The following is a 24,127-nucleotide window of genomic DNA, read 5'->3' on the forward strand; positions in this document are numbered from 1 at the left end:
TTTCCACTCACCCAATTTGGACTATATTTTGTTGGGGGGTGCGCGTATATTAGATGAAATACAAAAATAAATCAATTTAAATTACAGGTTGTAATGCAACAATACTTTTGCAAGGCACTGTACAGACAGACAGACAGACCAGACAGAACAGACAGACAGACAAGACAGGACAGACAGACAGACAGACAGACAGACAGGACAGACCAGACAGAACAGACAGACAGACGACAGACAGACAGACAGACAGCACAGATAGACAGGGCAGACAGACAGACTGATGTACACACAGGACAGACAGGCAAGACAGACAGGACAGACAGGCAGGCACACAGACTGGATGTAACACACAGACAGGCAGGCAGCAGGACAGGCCAGGCAGACATACAGACATACACAGACAGACAGACAGACAGACAAAAGACAGAACAGACAGACAGACAGGACAGACAGACAGACAGACAGACAGACAGACAGACAGACAGACAGACAGACAGGCAGAGAGACAGACAGACAGACAGACAGACAGGACAGACAGGCGAACAGACAGACGACAGACAGACAGACAGACAGACAGACAGACAGACAGACAGACAGACAGACAGACAGACAGACAGACAGACAGACAGAAGACAGACAGACAGGGCAGGCAGGCAGGGCAGGCAGGCAGGGCAGACAGAACAGACTGCTGGGGGAAAAAGAGAAAGGAATAGCCGTTGGATTGGATCAAAGCAATGCCATTAGGAACGGATGGAGAAGAGAAGGGAGAGGCGGTAACAGGGGTGCCTTTTGAACAGAGGAAAGCCACAGCGGGGGGAGAGAGGGAAAGAGAAAGGTCCATGGACAAGAAAGAAGGCTGGAGTTGTTGCATTACAACCTGTAATTTAAATTGATTTTTATTTGTATTTCATCTAATGGACATACACAAAATAGTCCAAATTGGTGAAGTGAAATTTAAAAAAATCCCCAAAATGTAAAACGGAAAAGTGGTGCGTGCATATGTATTCACCCCTTTTGCTATAAAGCCCCTAAATAAGATCTGGTGCAACCAATTACCTTCAGAAGTCACATAATTAGTTAAATAAAGTCCACCTGTGTGCAATCTAAATGTCACATGATCTATCACATGATCTCGGTATATTCTGTTCTGAAAGGCCCCAGAGTCTGCAACAACACTAAGCAAGGGGCACCACCAAGCAAGCGGCACCATGAAGACCAAGGAGCTCCCCAAACAGGTCAGGGACAAAGTTGTGGAGAAGTACAGATCAGGGTTGGGTTATAAAAAAATATCAGAAACTTTGAATATCCCACGGAGCACCATTAAATCCATTMTTAAAAAATGGAAAGAATATGGCACCACAACAAACCTGCCAAGAGAGGGCCGCCCACCGAAACTCACGGCCCAGGCAAGGAGGGTATTATCAGAGAGGCAACAAGGAGACCAAAGATAACCCTGAAGGAGCTGCAAAGCTCAACAGCAGAGATTGGAGTATCTGTCCATAGGACCACTTTAAGCCGTACACTCCACAGAGCTGGGCTTTATGGAAGTGGCCAGAAAAAAGCTATTTCTTAAAGAAAAAAATATGTAAGAAGGTACTCTCGTCAGATGAGACTAAATTTGAGCTTTTTGGCCATCGAAGTCCACGCTATGTCTGGCGTAAACCCAACACCTCTCATCACCCCGAGAACACATCCCTAAAKTGAAGCATAGTGGTAGCAGCATCATGCTGTGGGGATGTTTTTCATCGGCAGGGACTGGGAAACTGGTCAGAGTTGAAGGAATGATGGATGGCGCTAAATACAGGGAAATTATTGAGGGAAACCTGTTTCAGTCTTCCAGAGATTTGAGACTGGGACAGAGGTTCACCTTCCAGCAGGACAATGACCTAAAGCATAGTGTTAAAGCAACACTCGAGTGGTTTAAGGGGAAACATTTAAATGTCTTGGAATGGCCGTGTCAAAGCCCAGACCTCAATCTAATCTGTATATCGGTCTGTCTGTCTGTCTGTCTGTCTGTCTGTCTGTCTGTCTGCTATGGACAGAGTGACACCACTGACGGGTGAAATGGGAGCAGGAGATAAATGCATCATATCAGTCTTTACTTTCCAAAGACATTTGATCAACTTGCTGGCGAACAGAAAGTAGAAACTGCAAGGACACAGGGTTACCCTGAGGGACCCTGGAAAGTAATGCTACAAGGTCACCATCGTCATTACATAACTTACTAATTACCAAGTTGTTGCATCTTATAAAATAACATTTATTGGCCTAATGTATTTATTTAGTACCCACTTACGTATTAAGGTGAGATGTTCAAAACATCCTTCCCCTCCCCAGGTATGATGCAGTGGTGTGTGTGTGTGTGTGTGTGCTGTGTGTGTGTGTGTGTGTGTGTGTGTGTGTGTGTGTGTGTGTGTGATGTGAGTGTGGTGTGTGTGGTGTGGTGTGTGATGCTGTGTTGTCTGTGTGTGTGTGTGTGTGTGTGCTTGTGAGTTGTGTGTGTGTGTGTTTTCTTTCCAGTATTTCTGTGGAATAAAGAATGGTCTGATGTATTTTGTGGATGCCACTATGATCCGTAAGGTTGAACCAAACGGGATCATCTCTACTCTACTGGGCGCCAATGACCTAGACCCAGTCAGTGAACCACTCAGCTGTGACACTAGCATGGACGTCAGCCAGGTAGGAGAAAGGGGGGAGGGAGGAACTTGGATTTGGTTTGGAGAAAAAATATGTAGTGTCCATTTAACATCAGTTTTGAACGTTTCAAACAGGTTGAAAACAACCTGATCTGGTTTACATGCAATGAACACTTTGTTTCGTCTCCTGTAAAAATTCTGAAATATACTAACTTACCAAAAGTATGTGGACACCTGCATCGTCGAACATCTCCTAACAAAATCATACACATTATATATATGAGTTGTTCCCTCCCTTTGGCTGACTAATAACAGCCTCCACTCTTCTGGAAGGATTTCCACTTAGATTGTGGAACATTGCTCGCAGTGGACGTGCTTCCATTCAGACACCAAAAAGCTTAGTGATGTCGGGCACTGAGTGTTGGGCGATTAGGCCTGGCTCGCAGTCGATGTTCCAATTCATCCCAAAGAGATTGTTCGATGGGGTTGAGGTCAGGCGCCCTGTGCTGGCCAGTCAAGTTCTTCCACACTGATCTTGCACAAACCATTTCTCGTATGGACGCTCATACTTTGTGTTGGGGCACATTGTCATGCTGAAACAGGAAAGGGCCTTCCCTAAACTGTTACAAACAAAGTTGGAAGCACAGAATTCATCTAGGATGTCATTGTAGCTGTTGTAGAGGTGGCCAAGCCAAAACCATTGAAAACAAGCCCAGACCAATTATTCCTCCTCCACCAAACTTTTTACAGTTGGCACTATGCATTCGGGCAGGTAGCGTTCTCCTGGCATCCGCCAAACCCAGATTCGTCCATTGGACTGCCAGATGGTGAAGCGTGATTCATCATGCCAGAGTACGTGTTTCCACTGTTCCAGAGTTCAATGGCGGTGAACTTTACACCACTCCAGCCAACGCTTGGCATTGTGCATGCTGATCTTAGGCTTGTGTGCAGCTGGTCGGCCATGGAAACCCATTTCATGAATCTCCAGATGAATAGTTAATGTGCTGAAGTTGCTTCCAGAGGCAGTTTGGGACTCAGTAGTGAGTGTTGCATCCGAGATAACAGATGATTTTTATGTTGTACGCGCTTCAGTACTCGGCGGTCCGGTTCTGTAAGCTTGTGTGGCCTACCACTTCATAGCTGAGCCGTTGTTGCTCCTAGACGTTTCCACTTCACAAAAACAGCACTTACAGTTGACCGGGGCAGCTCTAGCAGGGCAGAAATTTGATGAACTGACTTGTTGGAAAGGTGGCATCCTATGACATTGCCACGTTGAAAGTCACAGAGCTCTTCAGTAAGGCGCTTCTACTGCAAATGTTTGTCTATGGAGATTGCATGGCTGTGAGATCGATTTTATACACCTCTCGGCAACGAGTGTGAGTGAATTAGCCAAATCCACTAATTTGAAGTGGTGTCCACATACTTTTTGTTATGTAGCTTTTGTGATCAACCCTGGATTTGTTTGTTGTTTTGTTTATCAGGTGCGTCTGGAGTGGCCTACAGACCTGGCAGTAAACCCCATGGATAACTCTCTGTACGTCCTGGAGAACAACGTCATCCTCCGCATCACTGAGAACCACCAAGTGAGTTTTGCTTCCATATCAATTATCGTCATATAAGCAGTTATTGCGATTAAACTACTGTCGTAATATAATCAGTTATCGCGATATAATCAGTTATCACGATATAAGCAATTATCACGATATGATCAGTTATTGCGATACAAGAGGTTATCGTGACTTAAACAAAATCATGATGCTATTATCATATATGTATTATTATATTATCTGTACATTAAATATCATTAATGCCCCCAGGTGAGCATCATAGCAGGGCGGCCCATGCATTGTCAGGTTCCAGGTATAGACTACAGCCTGAGTAAGCTTGCCATCCACGCTGCGTTGGAGAGTGCTACAGCCATCGCCCTGTCTTACACCGGAGTTCTCTACATCGCTGAGACGGACGAGAAGAAAATCAACCGCGTCAGACAAGTACAACAGCACCTTTGTTTTTAAACATTAAAAAGTAGCTTTACCTTACTGCATTGTTGGGTTTGGAGTTTGCAAGAAAGACATTTCACTGTACTTGTGCACGTGACATTAAAACTTGAAACTTCACTTTTCTGTCCCCCATCTCTTTTCTAAAACATTCTGTCTTTCCTGTCTTCCTTGTCTCATTTCTGTCGTTCCCTCTCTCTCGTTTGTTGTCTCATTTCTGTCGTTCCCTCTCTCTCGTTTGTCGACTCATCTCTGTCGTTCCCTCTCTCTCAGGTATCCACTAATGGTGAGATGTCTCTGCTGGCCGGCGCCACGTCAGACTGCGACTGCAAGAATGATGTCAACTGCAACTGTTTCTACGGCGACGACGGCTACGCGCCCGACTCCGGCCTCAACTCCCCCGCCTCGCTCGCCGTCTCACCCGACGGAACGCTTTTCATCGCCGATCTTAACAACATACGCATCAGAGCCGTGCGAGCCAATCGACCCGGCCCGTCAGCCTCGGGGGCGGGATCAGGATCGATGATGGGACAATACGAAGTTGCGTCGCCACGGGAACAGGAGCTCTACGTGTTCAACGGTGACGGTCAGCATCTACAGACCGTGAGTCTGGTCACGGGAGAACCGCTATATAACTTCACCTACGGGCCGGACAGAGAGCTAGCCACGCTGGTGGACAACTGCAACAACACTGTCAGGGTGAGAAGGGAGGGTCTGGGCCAGGGGGGGAGTTCTGGCCTCCTCAGACTGGTGTTACTGCCAGAGAACCAGGTGGTGACCCTGGGTYTGGACCCTGCTGGGGGGYTGARGAGTGTCTCAGCCCAGGGACAGGAGGTGGCCCTAYTGGGGTACTCTGGGAGTACAGGACTACTGGCCACCAAGGCYGACGAGACCGGATGGACCACCTTCTACCAGTGAGTGGGTTGTGAGGGTGGGGTGTTTTTATGCATCTGTCAAACGCGGACACTTCAGCAGCACTCAGGGTCACATATTAGTTGCGTTGCCTGGCACACATCGAGCTAGGACTGGTTTACAGTCCACTGCTGCCCCCTGGAGTTAACTTCTGTCACACAAGTGTGTGCTTCAGTCAGAGCTAACAGAACTGACAGGTGTTCGAGGTCCATAGAGGTTTGCTTTTGTCACTGCACACACACACACACCCATACACACACTTTCTGCTGTAGACATACTAGCCCATATTTGGAGAGAAGAAAATTCCAACACGGAGACCAGCTATTCCCAGCTCCTCTGTACAAGTAAGCTGTGAGAGGAGAGGAGAGGAGAGGAGAGGGAGAGGAGAGGAGAGGAGAGGAGAGGAGAGGAGAGGAGAGGAGAGGAGAGGAGAGAGAGAGGAGAGGAGAGGAGAGGAGAGGAGAGGGAGGAAGGAGAGGAGAGGAGAGGGAGGAGAGGAAAGGACTGAAAATGACAACTCTGAAATCACATTGATTAAGGACTATTTGTCACTAGTTGTCCCTATCTCCCAGTTGGGACAGTGAGAAGTAACCTCTATATGTCCTTCTCCTCCAGGTCTGACAGTGAGGGTCGTCTGACCAATGTAACCTATCCTAACTGGCATGGTGACCAGTCTGCACGGGAGATAGAACGTGCTCCATAACATTGACATAGAGAGCTCCAGCAAGAGCGATGACGTCACCGTGATCACCAACCTGTCCTCTGTGGAGGCCTCATACACCGTGGTGCAAGGTGGACATACACAACATGCATACACAACCCCACAGGTGAAAGGAGCGACCACCGCACATTATACATCACGCATCCCGTGTTCAAAGTGAGATACAGCATATTAGTATCAAATCAAATCAAACTCTATTTGTCACATGCGCAAAATCAACAACAAGTGTAGACTTTACCATGAAATGCTTTACTTACAAGCCCTTTACCAATCAGTGAGTTCAAGAAGAGTTAAGAAATAATTTACAAAATAGACAAAGTAAAAAAAATAATAAAAAGTAACACAATAATAATAACATAATGAGGTTATATACAGGGGGTACCGGTACCGAGGTCATGTGGCAGGTTAGTTTGAGGTAGGTGGGGTGGTGACTATGCATAGATAATAAACTAGTGAGTAGAGCAGTGTACAAAAGGGAGGGGGGGGGGGGGGGGTCAATGTAAAATAGTCTGGTGGCGGTTTAATTAATTTTCAGACAGCCTTATGGCGTTGGGGGGGATAGACGCTGTTGAGGAGCCTTTGGTCCCAGACTTGGTGCTCCGGTCCGCCTGCCGTGCGGTAGCGAGAAAACAGTCTATGACTTGGGTGAACAGGGAGTCTAATGGAGTGGTGCAGACAGAAAGGAAATCCGCGTGTAGTATGAGAACGGGGCGACAGACGGAACACAACGAGGCTGGGCTGAATGAGGTCACTGGTAACCTGTAGAAGTCCACAGTTATCTTGGACCACTGCGTGCGTGGTGTCCTTTGGAACTGTTGATGGAAGAAGAGCACGGTGAGATCTATGTGAAAACACAATTTGGAGACGTTAAATTCAGTCAGCTGTTTTCTTTTGATGACCTGTGTGCAATGTATAACATTTCATTATTGTGTTTTGAGAATGTCACGACGTTGGGTAGTTAGACCTGTGGTGGCGTGAAGCGGTAGAACTAAGGATCCTGTTGCACAGCCAGTAGACACTGTAGCAGGCTTGTTGCCGCATAAAACCCTTACTATGGAAGACGCTGTGTGAGACAGTAGAAGCCTATGGTACATCCAGTACTTGGCTAAACCTACCTGTGCACTGCAGTAGACGAGTGAAATAGACAGTGTGAAACCTTGGTGAACGATAGAACGGGATGTAATGAACTGGGGTCTCTGACTATCTCTGCCGCTTTCCTCTGACACCGTCCGATAATATAAGGTCCTGGAAGGCTGGAAGCTTGGGTCACAGTGATGTACTGGGCCGTACGCACTACCCTCTGTAGCCGCCTTAAGCGGTCAGAGCCGAGCAGAGGCCATACACAGTCCATACGCAGGTGATGCAACCGGTCAGGATGCTCTCGATGGTGCAGCTGTAGAACCTTTTGAGGATCTGGGGACCCATGAAAATCTTTTCAGTCTCCTGAGGGGAAAATGTTTTGTCGTGCCCTCTTCACGACTGTCTTGGTAAGTTTGACCATGATGGTCAAAACCACTGTCAAGCTGTAACTTCAAGCTAATACTCCGTTCCAACTAGACTACAGACTGATGTGTGAGTCAGCCATGTCTCAGAGTATTAATGGTTGTCTATCTATACAGAGCTCCACTCCAGGGGTAGTAATGGGAGAGAGTTATTCATCTAGTGGGAACAGCAAGAGTTATCTAAGGGGTGGTGTGGTGTGTGTGTGTGTGTGTGTGTGTGTGTGTGTGTGGTGTGTGTGTGTGTTGTGTGTGTGTGTGTGTGGTGTGTGTGTGTGTGTGTGGTGTGTGTGTGTGTGTGTGTGTGTGTGTGTGTGTGTGTGTGTGTGTGTGTGTGTGTGTGTGTGTGTGTGTGTGTGTGGTGTGTGTGTGTGTGTGTGTGTGTGTGTGTGTGTGTGTGCCAGCCAAATGTTTGGTTCTGAATGAAAGTTCAAAATACAGTACCAGTCAAGTTTGGACCACATACTCATTCAAGGGTTTTTCTTTATTTTTACTATTTTGAACATTGTAGAATAATAGTGAAGACATCAAAACTATGAAATAACTGAAAACACCTGATGGGAATCATGTAGTAACCAAAAGCACCTTTTGCCTTGATGACAGCTTTGCGCTCTCTTGGCATTCTCTCAAACAGTTTCATGAGGAATGCTTTTTCAACAGTCTTGTAGGAGTTCCCAAATATGCTGAGCACTTGTTGACTGCTTTTCCTTCATTCTGCAGTCCAACTCATCCCAAACCATCTCTATTGGGTTGAGGTTGGGTGATTGTGGAAGCCAGGTCATCTGATGCAGCACTCCATCACTCTCSTTGGTCAAATAGCCCTTACACAGCCTAGAGGTATGTGTTGTCCTGTTGAAAACAAATGATAGTGCCACTAAGCGCAAACCAGATGGGATGGAGTATCGCTGCAGAATACTGTGCTAGTCATGCTGGTTAAGTGTGCCTTGAATTCTAAATAAATCACTGACAGTGTCCCTAGCAAAGCACCATCACACCTCCTCCTTCATTCTTCACGGTGGGAACCACACATGCAGAGATCATCCGTTCACCTACTCTGTGTCTCACAAAGACACGGGCAGTTTGAACCAAAAAACTCAAATATTGACTCATCAGACCAAAGGACATATTTCCACCAGTCTAATGTCCATTGTTCGTGTTTCTTGGCCCAAGCAAGTCTCTTATTATTATTGGTGTCCTTTATTAGTGGTTTCTTTGCAGCAATTGGACCATGAAGGCCTGATTCACACAGTCTTCTCTGAACAGTTGATGTTGAGATGTGTCTGTTACTTGAACTCTGTGAAACATTTATTTGGGCTGCAATCTGAGGTGCAGTTAACTCTAATGAACTTATCCTCTGCAGCAGRGGTAACTCTGGGTCTTCCTTTCCTGTGGCGGTCCTCATGAGAGCCAGTTTCATCATAGAGCTTGATGGTTTTTGCGACTACACTTGAAGAAACTTTCAAAGTTCTTGACATTTTCCAGATTAACTGACCTTCATGTCTTAAAGTAATGATGGACTGTCCTTTCACTTTGCTTATTTTAGCTTTTCTTGCCATAATATGGACTTGGTCTTTTACTAATCTTCTGTATACCACCCCTACCTTGTCACAACACAACTGATTGGCTCAAACGCATTAAGAAGGAAAGGACTTCCACAAATAACTTTTAACAAGGTACACCTGTTAATTGAAATGCATTCCAGGTGACTACCTCATAAAGCTGGTTGAGAGAATGCCAATATTGTGCAAAGCTGTCATCAAGGCAAAGGGTGGCTACTTTGAAGAATCTCAATATAAAATATATTTTGATTTGTTTAATTAAAACGTTTTTGTTTACTACATTATTCCATATTTGTTATTTCATAGTTGTAATGTCTTCACTATTATTCTAAAATGTAGAAAATAGTCAAAAAAAATCTGAAAACCCCTGGAATGAGTAGGTGTGTCCAAACGTTTGACTGGTACTGTACATATTTTCTAGACAATGAAATCAGATTGATTTTCGGCTCTGAATAAAAGTTGAAAATATATCATTTTTAGACGTCTATGTTTGGGCCAAATCAAGGATGGTCCTGACTGGACAAAGTCTGAACCAAACATAGACGTCTATGATTGGTTCAGATTTGGTCCGGACCGAACCAAAAAACAACGTCCATGGACGTGGAAATCAGAGCCGGTCCAAATTGCACCCCAAAAAATAATTCCAGACAGGACCAAAAAAAAACGTCCAAAAGGAGTCGGCATCGGTCCTTACTGAGGTATAGCCTACAGCAGGGATGTGCAATTCCAGTCCTCTGGGGCCAGAGTGGTGTCATTTGTTAAACAGGCTGTTGTAATTGCTTTTTTAGTCCTGATTCCTGTGACTAATCAATTTGGCTATTTAAGCTATGAGTATCAGCTACCCAACTTTATCAGGAGGAGTTCTCCTGAGCATATTTGCAATGTGTTTACACAGCGGGAAATGAAGAAGTATTTTCTATTTCGCTATGATCAGCTTGTAAAAAATGTACAGATACAAACTACAAACCGCTGATCATGACAATTTAGACCACGGGATGAAACTCCTGAACAGTAGCCTGTCCTGTTTTTATTATATGCTGTTTAACATGTCAGCACATTTTTTATTTGGGCGCCATTTAGGTTAGGCTATTTGATCGGAGAAACCTGCATGGTGTAAAAAGTGTCTGTCTCATTACATTATCATACATTTTATCTCCAGCCTGTAGGCTATAGTAAAGGTCACAGACTCTTTTGTACCATMATTCTATATCTGTTATCATTTATGTCAGTGGTGGAAAAAGTATCCAATTGTCATACATGAATAAAAGTAAAGAAACCTTAATAGAAAATGACTCAAGTAAAAGTGAAAATCACCCAGTAAAATATTTGAGTAAAATTCTAAAAGTATTTCGTTTTAAATATACTTAAGTATCAAAAGTAGAAAGTATAAATAATTTATCATTCCTTATATTAAGCAAACCAGACGGCACCATTTGCTTGTTTTTTTAATGTACAGACAGCCAGTGGCACACTTCAACACTTAGACATCATTTACAAACTAAGCATTTGATTTGTAGTGACTCCGCTAAATCAGAGGCAGTAGGGATGWCCAGGGATTTTCTCTTGACAAGTCTGTGAATTGGACCCTTGTCCTGTCCTGCTAAGCATTCAAAATGTAGTAAAAAGTACATTATTTTCTTTAGGAATGTAGTGAAGTAAAATGATTAAAAATCATAAATAGTAAAGTACAGATACAAAAAAAAACTACTTAAGTAGTACTTTAAAGTATTTTTAATCAAGTACTTTACACCACTGATATATTTGAGATCATTTTTTTGACGGGACGTTGGTGGAGCTCCGCAGCGATGTGTCTCTCCCACAGCACCCTGGAGAGGCGCGCTGGGAACGGACAAGAGAGTCGCTGCCTTTGACAAAGTGGGCACTGCTTATCACAGTGCGGCATCAGCGCTCACCTAAAAAGCCCATATGCCACTGGTTGAGAGAAATAGTCATTGTTTTCGGGCAGAATTATGTGAGGTTTTATATGTTGTTGGTGACTTGGTCAGTCAATCTGCCACAATAGGCTAAGCCTAATCCTGCCTAGTGAGCGGGCTGGCCGTGTCTCTATCTTTGTGTTTCTTTGCGTGCGTGTGTCTCTGCGTGTGTGTGTATGTTTGTGCGTCTGTTACATGTATTACAGCACAGTGTTCTGGTCTGCTGTGCTGGGACACTGGATTTAACAGCTTGCTTTGCTCCCCCCTCTCTTTTTCTCTTCTCAGCCACCTCTCGTTCTCTCTCTTTCTCTCTCTCACCTTTCTTTCTCTCTCTCTTTATCTCTCACCTCTCCCTCTCTCTCTACCTCCCTCTCATCTCTCTCACCCACTCTCTCTCTATATATATATATATTCAATTCAATTCAATGGGCTTTATTGGCATGGGAAACATATGTTAACATTGCCAAAGCAAGTGAAGTAGATAATATACAAAAGTGAAATAAACAATAAAAATGAACAGTAAACATTACACTCACAGAAGTTCCAAACGAATAAAGACATTACAAATGTCATATTATGTGTATATATACAGTGTTGTAACGATGTACAAATGGTTAAAGTACAAAAGGGAAAATAAATAAGCATAAATATGGGTGGTATTTAAAATGGTGTTTGTTCACTGGTTGACCTTTTCTTGTGGCAACAGGTCACTTTGGTATTTCAGATATGGGAGTTTATCAAAATCGGGTTTGTTTTCGAATTCTTTGTGGATCTGTGTAATCTGAGGGAAATATGTGTCTCTAATATGTTCATACATTGGGCAGGAGGTTAGGAAGTGCAGCTCAGTTTCCACCTCATTTTGTGGGCAGTGTGCACATAGCCTGTCTTCTCTTGAGAGCCAGGTCTGCCTACGGCGGCCTTTCTCAATAGCAAGGCTATGCTCACTGAGTCTGTACATAGTCAAAGCTTTCCTTAAGTTTGGGACAGTCACAGTGGTCAGGTATTCTGCCACTGTGTATTCTCTGTTTAGGGCCAAATGGCATTCTAGTTTTCCCTGTTTTGTTGTTAATTCTTTCCAGTGTGTCAAGTAATTATCTTTTTGTTTTCTCGTGGTTTGCTTGGGTCTAATTGTGTTGCTGTCCTGGGGCTCTGTGGGGTCTGTTTGTGTTTGTGAACAGAGCCCCAGGACCAGCTTGCTTAGGGGACTCTTCTCCAGGTTCATCTCTCTGTAGGTGATGGCTTTGTTAAGGAAGGTTTGGGAATCGCTTCCTTTTAAGTGGTTGTAGAATTTAACAGCTCTTTTCTGGATTTTGATCATTAGCGGGTATCGGCCTAATTCTGCTCCGCATGCATTATTTGGTGTTCTACATTCTACACGGAGGATATTTTTTCAGAATTCTGCTTGCGAAGTCTCAATTTGTTGTTTGTCCCATTTTGTGAATTCTTGGTTGGTGAGCGGACCCCAGACCTCACAACCATAAAGGGCAATGGGTTCTATAACTGATTCAAGTATTTTTTGCTAGATCSTAATTGGTATGTCAAATTTTATGTTCCTTTTGATGGCATAGAATGCCCTTCTTGCCTTGTCTCTCAGATCGTTCACAGCTTTGTGGAAGTTACCTGTGGCGCTGATGTTTAGGCTGAGGTATGTATAGTTTTTTGTGTGCTCTAGGGCAATGGTCTCTAGATGAAATTTCTATTTGTGGTCCTGGCGACTGGACCTTTTTTGGAACACCATTATTTTTGTCTTACTGAGATTTACTGTCAGGGCCCAGGTCTGGCAGAATCTGTGCAGAAGATCTAGGTGCTGCTGTAGGCCCTCCTTGGTTGGTGACCGAAGCACCAGATCATCAGCAAACAGTAGACGTTTGACTTCAGATTCTAGTAGGGTGAGGCCGGGTGCTGCAGACTTTTCTAGTGCCCTCGCCAATTCATTGATATATATGTTGAAGAAGGTGTGGCTTACGCTGTATCCCTGTCTCACCCCAGGCCCTGTGGGAAGAAATGTGTGTGTTTTTTGCCTATTTTAACTACACACTTGTTGTTTGTGTACATGGATATTATAATGTCGTATGTTTTTCCCCCAACACCATTTTCCATCCATTTGTATAGCAGACCCTCATGCCAAATTGAGTCCAAGGCTTTTTTGAAATCAACAAAGCATGAGAAGACTTTGTCTTTGTTTTAGTTTGTTTGTTTGTCAATTAGCGTGTGCAAGGTGAATACGTGGTCTGTCGTACGATAATTTGGTAAAAAGCCAATTTGACATTTGCTCAGYACATTGTTTTCACTTAGGAAATGTACGAGTCTGCTGTTAATGATAATGCAGAGGATTTTCCCAAGGTTGCTGTTGACGCATATCCCACGGAAGTTATTGGGGTCAAATTTGTCTCCACTTTTGTGGATTGGGGTGATCAGTCCTTGGTTCCAAATATTGGGGAAGATGCCAGAGCTAAGGAAGATGTTAAAGAGTTTTAGTATAGCCAAGTAAAATTTGTTGTCTGTATATTTGATCATTTCATTTAGGATACCATCAACACCACAGGCCTTTTTGGGTTGGAGGGTTTTTATTTTGTCCTGTAGTTCATTCCAGGTAATTGGAGAATCCAGTGGGTTCTGGTAGTCTTTAATAGTTGATTCCAAGATTTGTATTTGATCATATAAATGTTTTGGCTGTTTGTTCTTTGTTATAGAGCCAAAAAGATTGGAGAAGTGGTTTACCCATACATCTCAATTTTTGATAGATCATTCTTCGTGTTGTTGTAGGTTTAGTGTTTTCTAATTTTCCCAGAAGTGGTTAGAGTCTATTGATTCTTCAATTACATTGAGCTGATTTCTGACGTGCTGTTCCTTCTTTTTCTGTAGTGTATTTCTGTATTGTCTTCCTCTCATCTCTCTCTTTCTCCATTTTCATCACAAATACATTTTTCAGATAGAGAGAGAGGGTAGTCTACTGCAGAGTTGACAGAAAGCCATCTCTGTGTGTTTGAAGTGTTGGTAAAACGCTGCCTGGAGGTTTATAACAAATTGGCTTCATGGATTACTGCCGTTTATGGTAGTGGAGGCTCAAAGGCTGTGTGTGTGTATGTGTGTCTGTGTGTTTGCGTGCATGCGTGGTGGTGTGTGTGTGTGTGTGTGTGTGTGTGTGTGTGTGTGTGGTGTGTGTGTGTGTGTGTGTGTGTGTGTGTGTGTGTGTGTGGTGTGTGTGTGTTGGTGTGTGTGTGTGTGTGTGTGTGTGTGTTGTGTGTGTGTGTGTGTGTGTGTGTGTGTGTGGTGTGTGTGTGTGTGGTGAATTTCCACATGCGCGCGTGTGTGTGTGCATCAATTGTGCATGTGTGTGTATGATCCCCTGCCTTTTTAAAATTAAATAAAAGACTCTTCCGCTGCGTCGGCCAGACAATCACTGTTATCTATCTTCAATCACGTTGCTGTTTACAGGCTTCTGTTCTTTATGCCTCCAATAGAGAAGAAGAATGGCCCTCAATCCCCTGTCGCTTTCCAGAGGCTACGCACATCAGACACTGTCTTTCCAGAGGCTACGCACATCAGATCCTGTCTTTCCAGAGGCTACGCCACATCAGAACTGTCTTTCCAGAGGCTGCCACATAGATCTTTCCAGAGTACGCACATCAGATACTGTCTTTCCAGAGGCTACGCCACATCAGATACTGTCTTTCCAGAGGCTACGCCACATCAGATACTGTCTTTTCCAGAGGCTACTGCCACATCAGAACTGTCTTTCCAGAGGCTACGCCACATCAGATACTGTCTTTCCAGAGGCTACGCCACATCAGATACTGTCTTTTCCAGAGGCTATGCCACATCAGATACTGTCTTTCCAGAGGCTAGCCACATCAGATCCTGTCTTCCAGAGGCTACGCCACATCAGACACTGTCTTTCCAGAGGCTACGCCACATCAGATACTGTCTTCTCAGAGGCTACGCCACATCAGATCACTGTCTTTCCAGAGGCTATGCCACATCAGAACTGTCTTTCCAGAGGCTACGCCACATCAGATACTGTTTTCCAGAGGCTACCACATCAGACACTGTCTTTCCAGAGGCTATGCCACATCAGATACTGTCTTTCCAGAGGCTATCGCCACATCAGATACTGTCTTTCCAGAGGCTACGCCACATCAGATACTGTCTTTCCAGAGGCTAGCCACATCAGATACTGTCTTTCCAGAGGCTATGCCACATCAGATACTGTCTTTCCAGAGGCTACGCACATCAGATACTGTCTTTCCAGAGGCTACGCCACATCAGACACTGTCTTTCCAGAGGCTACGCCACATCAGATACTGTCTTTCCAGAGGCTATGCCACATCAGACACTGTCTTTCCAGAGGCTACGCCACATCAGACTACTGTCTTTCAAGAGGCTATGCCACATCAGACACTGTCTTTCCAGAGGCTACGCCACATCAGCACTGTCTTTCCAGAGGCTATGCCACATCAGACACTGTCTTTCCAGAGGCTACGCCACATCAGATACTGTCTTTCCAGAGGCTATGCCACATCAGACACTGTCTTTCCAGAGGCTACGCCACATCAGACACTGTCTTTCCAGAGGCTATGCCACATCAGAACTGTCTTTCCAGAGGCTACGCACATCAGATACTGTCTTTCCAGAGGCTACGCCACATCAGATCTGTCTTTCCAGAGGCTACGCACATCAGATACTGTCTTTCCAGAGGCTACGCCACATCAGATACTGTCTTTCCAGAGGCTATGCCACATCAGATACTGTCTTTCCAGAGGCTACGCCACATCAGACACTGTCTTTCCAGAGGCTACGCCACATCAGATACTGTCTTTCCAGAGGCTATGCCAGCCATCAGACACTGTCTTTCCAGAGGCTACGCCACATCAGACACTGTCTTTCCAGAGCTACGCCACATCAGATACTGTCTTTCCAGAGCTACGCCACATCAGAACTGTCTTTCCAGAGGCTACGCCACATCAGACCACTGTCTTGTTTTGTGTACATGTTTGTGGGTGTTTGAGTGGGGGATAGAAACGCTGAATTGACAGAGTGACAGATTATTCATTTAGCAAGGTTGCAAGCTGTTCTATAGACCAGACGCAGTTGTACTTTTATTATGGTTCACTCTGAGTGTGGAGTTTGCTGATCAGAAACGATACTGACAAGTTGCCAAACAAATCATACAACAAATTGTTCGTTTTTTTTGTTCAGGGAAGGAATTCTGCTTGTGAAGGGCAACAGAAATCCATTTCAATTTAATCTGCGACTTGATCTTTTTTCAGCATATAAACATAACACAGGAAGATGCCAGCAGAGGAGCCAACTCATATAACTCCCTTCTCTCTCCTTGTCCCTATCGCCCCCTACAGACCAGGTGAGGAACAGCTACCAACTGTGTAACAACGGCACCCTGCGGGTGATGTATGCCAACGGGATGGGCATCAGCTTCCACACTGAGCCCCACATCCTGGCCGGGTCGGTCAGTCCTACAATCGGCCGTCGGAACATCACACTACCCACAGACAACGGACTCAACTCCATCGAGTGGCGGCTCCGCAAGGAACAGACCAAGGGGAAGGTCACTGTTTTTGGCAGGAAGCTCAGGGTGAGCTGAGAACCTCACTTCCTTTCTGTGTGTAATTTAGTCATTAGAGATGACATCACTTACTCTATGTGTAAAGATGACGTCACTCACTCTGCCTACAGAGATGACAGCACTTATTCTGTGTGTAGAGGTGACATCACTGACTCTGCCTACAGAGATGACATCCCTTACTCGGTGTGTAAAGATGACATCACTGACTCTGCCTACAGAGATGACATCACTGACTATGTGTAAAGATGACATCACTTACTCTGCCTACAGAGATGACATCACTTACTCTGTGTATAGAGATGGCATCACTGACTATGTGTAGAGATGACATCACTTACTCTGCCTACAGAGATGACATCACTCTCTATCTTCTTCCAGGCACATGGTCGTAACCTCCTCTCCATCGACTTCGACCGCAACACTCGGACAGAGAAGATCTATGACGACCACCGCAAGTTCACGCTCCGCATCATGTACGACATGCAGGGCCGGCCCGCCATGTGGTTGCCTAGCAGCAGCCTGGCAGTGGTGAACGTGTCGTACTCGACCACGGGTCAGCTGGTGGGGCTGCAGAGGGGCAGTATGAGCGAGAAGACAGAGTTTGACCCTCAGGGACGTATTCTGTCACGGTCGTTCATAGACGGCAAGGTGTGGAGCTATAGTTATCTGGATAAGGTGAGGACATAGTACTGTCTGGTACTGGTACTGCTAAAGGTACTGTACTGGTACTGATACTGCAACTGCTACTGGTACTTTTACTGGTACTGATACTGCAACTGCTACTGGTACTTTTACTGGTACTGGTACTGGTACTGGTACTGTTACTGGTACTGGTACTGGTACTGTTACTGGTACTGCCACTGTTACTGCTACTGTTACTGGTACTGTTACTGGTACTGCTACTGTTACTGCTACTCTTACTGGTACTGTTACTGGTACTGCCACTGTTACTGCTACTGTTACTGGTACTGTTACTGTTACTGGTACTGTTACTGGTACTGTTACTGGTACTGCTACTCTTACTGGTACTGTTACTGGTACTGCTACTGGTACTGGTACTGCTACTGGTACTGCTACTGGTACTGTTACTGCTACTGTTACTGTTACTGGTACTGTTACTGTTACTGGTACTGCTACTGTTATTGGTACTGTTACTGGTACTGCTACTGTTACTGGTACTTGTATTGTTGATCTTATCTGTGTTGAGCTATAGCTACCTAGATAAAGTGAAGGCATCATAGCACCTGTGAGACATTACCTACTGTACAGGCAGCAGGAATAGCAATGACAAGCTGATTGAGAGAAGTGAAAAGTGCATAAAATGATGCTAGTGATGATGACTTATGTTCCCTCTCCACTTCTCTCCCTCCTTCTCTCTCTCCAGTCCATGGTCCTTCTCCTACAGAGCCAGAGACAGTACATATTTGAGTTTGACACCTCGGGGCGCATCACAGCCGTCACCATGCCTAGTGTAGCCCGCCACACCATGTTCACCCACGTCTCTATCGGTTACATCCGCAACACCTACAACCCTCCAGAGAGCAACGCCTCCATCATCCATGACTTCAGCGAAGACGGCCGCCCCAAGGCCACCCACTACCTCGGCACCGGCCGACGTGTCCTCTACAAGTACGGCAAGCTGGCCAAGCTAGCTGAGATCCTCTACGACAGCACCACGGTGACGTTCGGTTACGACGAGACGGCTGGGGTTCTGAAGATGGTGAACTTACAGAGCGGCGGGTTCTCCTGTACGATACGTTACCGTAAGATGGGTCCGCTGATCGACAAGCAGATCTACCGGTTCAGTGAAGAGGGGATGGTGAATGCTAGGTTTGACTACACGTACCACGACAACAGCTTCCGTATCGCTAGTATGAAGCCAGTCATCAGTGAGACTCCTCTGCCTGTGGACCTCTACCGCTATGACGAGATCTCTGGAAAGGTGGGTAGATGACTACACTACTAACCCTAACCCTAGCTCCAGCCACAACCCTAACCCTAACTTCAGACCGGTCGGATGTACAATATAGAAACAGGTCAGAAAGTTGCAATAGGCACGTGCAACCCAAGGTTTGATACCAGCATAAACAGAAACCCCCTTAAACCTAACCCTCAACCTTAACCCTAACTTCAACCTTAGCCTCAACCCTAACCCATAAACCTAGCATCATGTCCATATCTTGGTTTAACCCTAAACCCTAACCCTAACTTCAACCACAGCCCTTACCCTAACCCTGGGTCCACATTCCCAGGTTTAACTCTTTAACTCTTACAGCCTCAAGATTAAACCCTAGCTTAATGTCCACACCCCAGTTTAACCCTAACCTTAAGCCTCAAACCTAACCCTAACTCTAGCTATTTTCGACATCACAGTTTATCCTAGCTCTAGCCTTCAATCTTAACCTAACTCCAGCCACAACCCAAACCCTAACACTAGACTCCAGCGCTCAACCCTAACACTAGCTCCAGCCTCATCCCTACACTAGCTCCAGCCTCAACCCTAAACTAGCTCCAGCTTCAACCCTAAACTAGCTCCCAGCTCCAGCCTCAACCCTAACACTAGCTCCAGCCTCAACCCTAAAACTAGCACCAGCTTCAACCCTAACACTAGCTCCAGCTCCAGCCTCAACCCTAACACTAGCTCCAGCCTCAACCCTAACACTAGCTCCAGCTCCAGCCTCAACCCTAACACTAGCTCCAGCCTCAACCCTAAACTAGACCAGCTTCAATCTAACACTAGCTCCAGCTCAACCCTAACACTAGCCCAGCTCCAGCCTCAACCCTAACACTAGCTCCAGCTCCAGTCTCAACCTAACACTAACTCCAGCCTCAACCCTAAAACTAGCACCAGCCTCTACCCTAACACTAGCTCCAGCTCCAGTCTCAACCCTAACACTAGCTCCAGCCACAACCCTAACACTAGCTCCAGCCTCAACCCTAACACTAGCTCCAGCTCCAGCCTCAATCCTAACACTTGCTCCAGTTTCAACTCTAACACTAGCTCAAGCCTCAACCCTAACACTAGCTCCAGCTTCAACCCTAACACTAAGCTCCAGCTCCAGCCTCAACCCTAAACACTAGCTCCAGCCCCAGCCTCAACCTATACACTTAGCTTCCAGCGCTCAACCCTAACACTAGCTCCAGCCTCAACCCTACACTAGCTCCAGCCTCAAACCCTAAAACTAGCACCAGCTTCAACCCTAACACTAGCTCCAGCCTCAACCCTAACACTAGCTCCAGCCTCAACCTAGCACTAGCTCCAGCTCCAGTCTCAACCCTAACACTAAGCTCCAGCCCTCAACCCTAAAACTAGCACCAGCTTCAACCCTAACACTAGCTCCAGCCTCAACCCTAACACCAGCTCCAAGCTCCAGTCTCAACCCTAACACTAGCTCCAGCTCCAGCTCAACGCTAAACACTAGCTCCAGCTCCAGTCTTCAACCACTAAACTAGCACCAGCCTCAACCCTAAACACTAGCTCCAGCTCCAGTCTCAAACCTAACACTAGCTCCAGCCTCAACCCTAAAACTAGCACCAGGCTTCAACCCTAAACACTAGCTCCAGCCTGACCCTAACACTAGCTCCAGTTCAACCCTAACACTAGCTCAGCTCCAGCCTCAACCCTAACACTAAGCTCCAGCCTCAACCTAACACTGCTCCAAGCTCAACCCTAACACTAGCTCCCAGCCTCAACCCTAAACACTAGCTCCAGCCTCAACCCTAACACTAAGCTCCAGCCTCACCCTAACCACTAGTCCCAGCCCAACCCTAACACTAGCTTCCAGCCTCAACCCTAACACTAAGCTCCAGCCTCAACCCTAACACTAGCTCCAGCTCCAAGCCTCAACCCTAACACTTGCTCCAGTTTCAACCCTACACTAACTCCACCCAACCCTAACACTAGCTCCAGCTTCAACCCTAACACTAGCTCCAGCTCCAGCCTCAACCCGAACACTAGCTCCAGCTCCAGCCTCAACCCTAGCACTAGCTCCAGCCTTCAACCCTAACACTAGCTCCAGCCTCACCCTAACACTAGCCCAAGCTCCAGCCTCACCCTAACACTAGCTCCAGCTAGCCTCAACCCTAACACTAGCTCCAGCTCCAGGCCTCAACCCTAGCACTAGCTCCACAGCCTCAACCCTAGCAACTAGCTCCAGCCTCAACCCTAGCACAGCTGCCAGCCTCAACCCTAACACTAGCTCCAGCCTCAACCCTAGCATAGTCCAGGCCTCAACCTAGCACTTGCTCCAGCCTCAACCCTAACACACTAAGCTCCAGCCTCAACCTTAACACTAGTCAGCTTCAATAACTCTAAACCTGCCTCCATGCAACCCTACACTACTCCAGCCTCAACCCTAACACTAGCTCAGCCTAACCCAACACTAACACTAGCTCCAGCTTTCAACTCTAACACTAGCTAGCTCCAGCCTCAACCCTAACACTAGCTCCCATGCTCAACCATACACTTAGCCCAGCCTCCAGCTTCAACCTAACACTAGCTCCAGCCTCAACCCAACACTAAGCTCCAGCCGCACCCTAACACTAGCTGCTAGCTTCAACCTTGAACACTCTGCTCCAGCCTCAAATCCTAACACTAGCTCCAGCTCAAACCCGTTAACACTAAGCTCCAGCTCCAGCCTCACCCTAACACTAGCTCCAGCCTCAACCCTAACACTAGCTCCACCTAACCCTACACAGCTCCAGCTTAACCCTAACCACTAGCTCCAGCTCAGACTCAACCTAGACTAGCTCCAGCCTCAACCTAGCACTAGCATCCAGGCTTCAACCCTAGCAGCTAGCTCCAGCCTCAACCCTAACACTAGCTCCAGCCCACCCTAGCACTAGCGTCCAGCCTCACCCTAGCACTATCCAGCCTCAACCCTAACACTAGCTCCAGCCTCACCTTAACACTAGTTCCAGCCTCAACCCTACACACTTGCTCCAGTTTCACCCTAACACTAAGCTCCAAGCCTCAACCTAACAACTAGCTCCAGCCTCAACCCTAACACTAGCTCCAGCTTCAACCCTAAACACTAGTCAGCTGCCTCAACCCTACACTAGCTCCAGCCTCAACCTAAACACTAGCTCCAGCCTCAACCCTAAACTTGCTCCAGTTTCAACCCTAACACTATGCTCCAGCCTCAAACCTAACACTAGCTCCAGCCTCAACCTAACACTAGTTCCAGCCTCAACCCTAACACTTGCTCCAGTTTCAACCCTAACACTAGCTCCAGCCTCCACCCTAGCACTAGCTCCAGCCTCAAACCCTAGCACTAGCTCCAGCCTCATCCCTAACAGTAGCTCGCAGCCTCAACCTTAACACTAGTTTCCAGCCTCAACCCTAACACTTGCTCCAGTTTCAACACCTAACACTAGCTCCCAGCCTCAACCCTAACACTAGCTCCAGCCTCAACCCTAACACTAGCTCCAGCTCAACCCTAACTAGTCCAGCTCCAGCCTCAACCCTAACACTAGCTCCAGCAAACTCTCCAGCCTCAACCTAACACTTGCTCCAGTTTCAACCCTAAACACTAGCTCCAGCCTCAAACCTAACACTAGCTCCAGCCTCAACCTAACACTAGTTCCAGCCTCAACCCTAACACTTGCTCCAGTTTTCAACCCTAACACTAGCTCCACCCAACCCTAACACTAGCTCCAGCTCCTGCCTCAAATCTAACACTAGCTCCAGCCTCAACCCTAACACTGAGCTCCAGCCTCAACCCTAACACCCGCTCCAGCCTCAACCTAACACTAGCTCCAGCCTCAACCCTAACACTAGCTCAGCTTCAACCCTAACACTACGCTCCAGCCTAACCTAACACTAGCTCAGCCCAGCTCAACCCTAAACACTAGCTCCAGCTCCAGCCTCAACCCTAACACTAGCTCCAGCTCCAGCCTCAACCTAACACCCGCTCCAGCCTCAACCTTACACTAGCTCCAGCCTCAACCCAACACTAGCTCCAGCCTCAACCCTAACACTAGCCTCCAGCTCAACCCTAACACTAGCTCCAGCTCCAGCTCCAGCCTCAAACCTAACACTAGCTCCAGCCACAACCCGTAACCACATAGCTCCAGTCTCAACCCTAACACTAGCTCCAGCTCAACCCTTAACACTAGCTCCAGTCTCAACCCTAACACTACTCCAGCTCCATAGTCTCAACCCTAACACTAGCCTCCAGTCTCACCCTAACACTAGCTCAGTCTCACCCTACACTAGCTCCAGTCTCAACCCAAACACTAGCTCCAGCTCAACCCTAAACACTAGCTCCAGTCTCAACCCTAAACACTAGCTCCAGTCTCACCCTAACACTAGCTTCCAGGTCTCAACCCTAACACTAGCTCCAGTCTCAAACCCTAACACTAGCTCCAGTCTCAACCCTAACCACTACTCCAGCCTCAACCCTAAACTAGCTCCAGCTCAACCCTAACACTAGCTCCAGCTCCAATCTCAACCCTAACACTTGCTCCAGCCTCAACCCTTTTTTTATGGTGCTCCGAGTGGCGCAGCGGTCTAAGGCGCTGCATCTCAGTGCTAGAGGCATCACTACAGACCCTGGTTCGATTCCAGTCTATATCACAACCGGCCGTGATGGGAGTCCCATAGGGCGGCGCACAATTGACCCAGCGTCATCCGGGTTAAGGTTTGGCCAGGGTAGGCCGTCATTGTAAGTAAAATTTGTTCTTTACTGACTTGCCTAGTTAAATAAAGGTGAAATAAAAAATATATAAAAACCCTAACCCTAGCTTCAACCTCAACCCTAACCCTAGCTTCAAACCCTAACTCCAACCTCAACCCTAACCCTAACTCCAACCTCAACCCTAACCTTAGCTTCAACCTCAACCTCAACCCTAACTCCAACCCCAACCCTAACTCCAGCCTCAACCCTAACCCTAACTCCAGCCTCAACCCTAAACTCTAACCTCAACCCTAACCTAACTCCAACCTCAACCCTAACCCTAACTCCAACCTCAACCCTAACCCTAACTCCAGCCTCAACCCAACCCTAACTTAGCCTCAAGCCTAACCCTAACTCCAGCCTCAACCCTAACCCTAGCTTCAACCTCAACCCTAACCCTAACTCCAGCCTCAACCCTAACCCTAACTCCAGCCTCAACCCTAACCCTAGCTCAACCTCAACCATAACCCTAGCGTCAACCTCAACCCTAACCCTAACTCCAGCCTCAACCCTACTCCAGCCTCAACTCTAACCCTAGCTTCAACCTCAACCCTAACCCTAACTCCAACCTCAACCCTAACTCCAGCCTCAACCCTAACCCTAGCTTCAAC

At 46.5% G+C, this 24,127-nt stretch overlaps 1 pseudogene; it reads left to right on the forward strand.

Moving 5' to 3' along the window:
* The window catches only part of LOC111965534 (teneurin-2-like), a 67,678-nt pseudogene that overhangs the window by 34,434 nt on the left and 9,117 nt on the right, over positions 1–24,127 (forward strand).

This window comes from Salvelinus sp. IW2-2015, linkage group LG6.2 (assembly GCF_002910315.2).
Source record: "Salvelinus sp. IW2-2015 linkage group LG6.2, ASM291031v2, whole genome shotgun sequence".
NCBI classification, from domain to species: Eukaryota; Metazoa; Chordata; class Actinopteri; order Salmoniformes; family Salmonidae; genus Salvelinus; species Salvelinus sp. IW2-2015.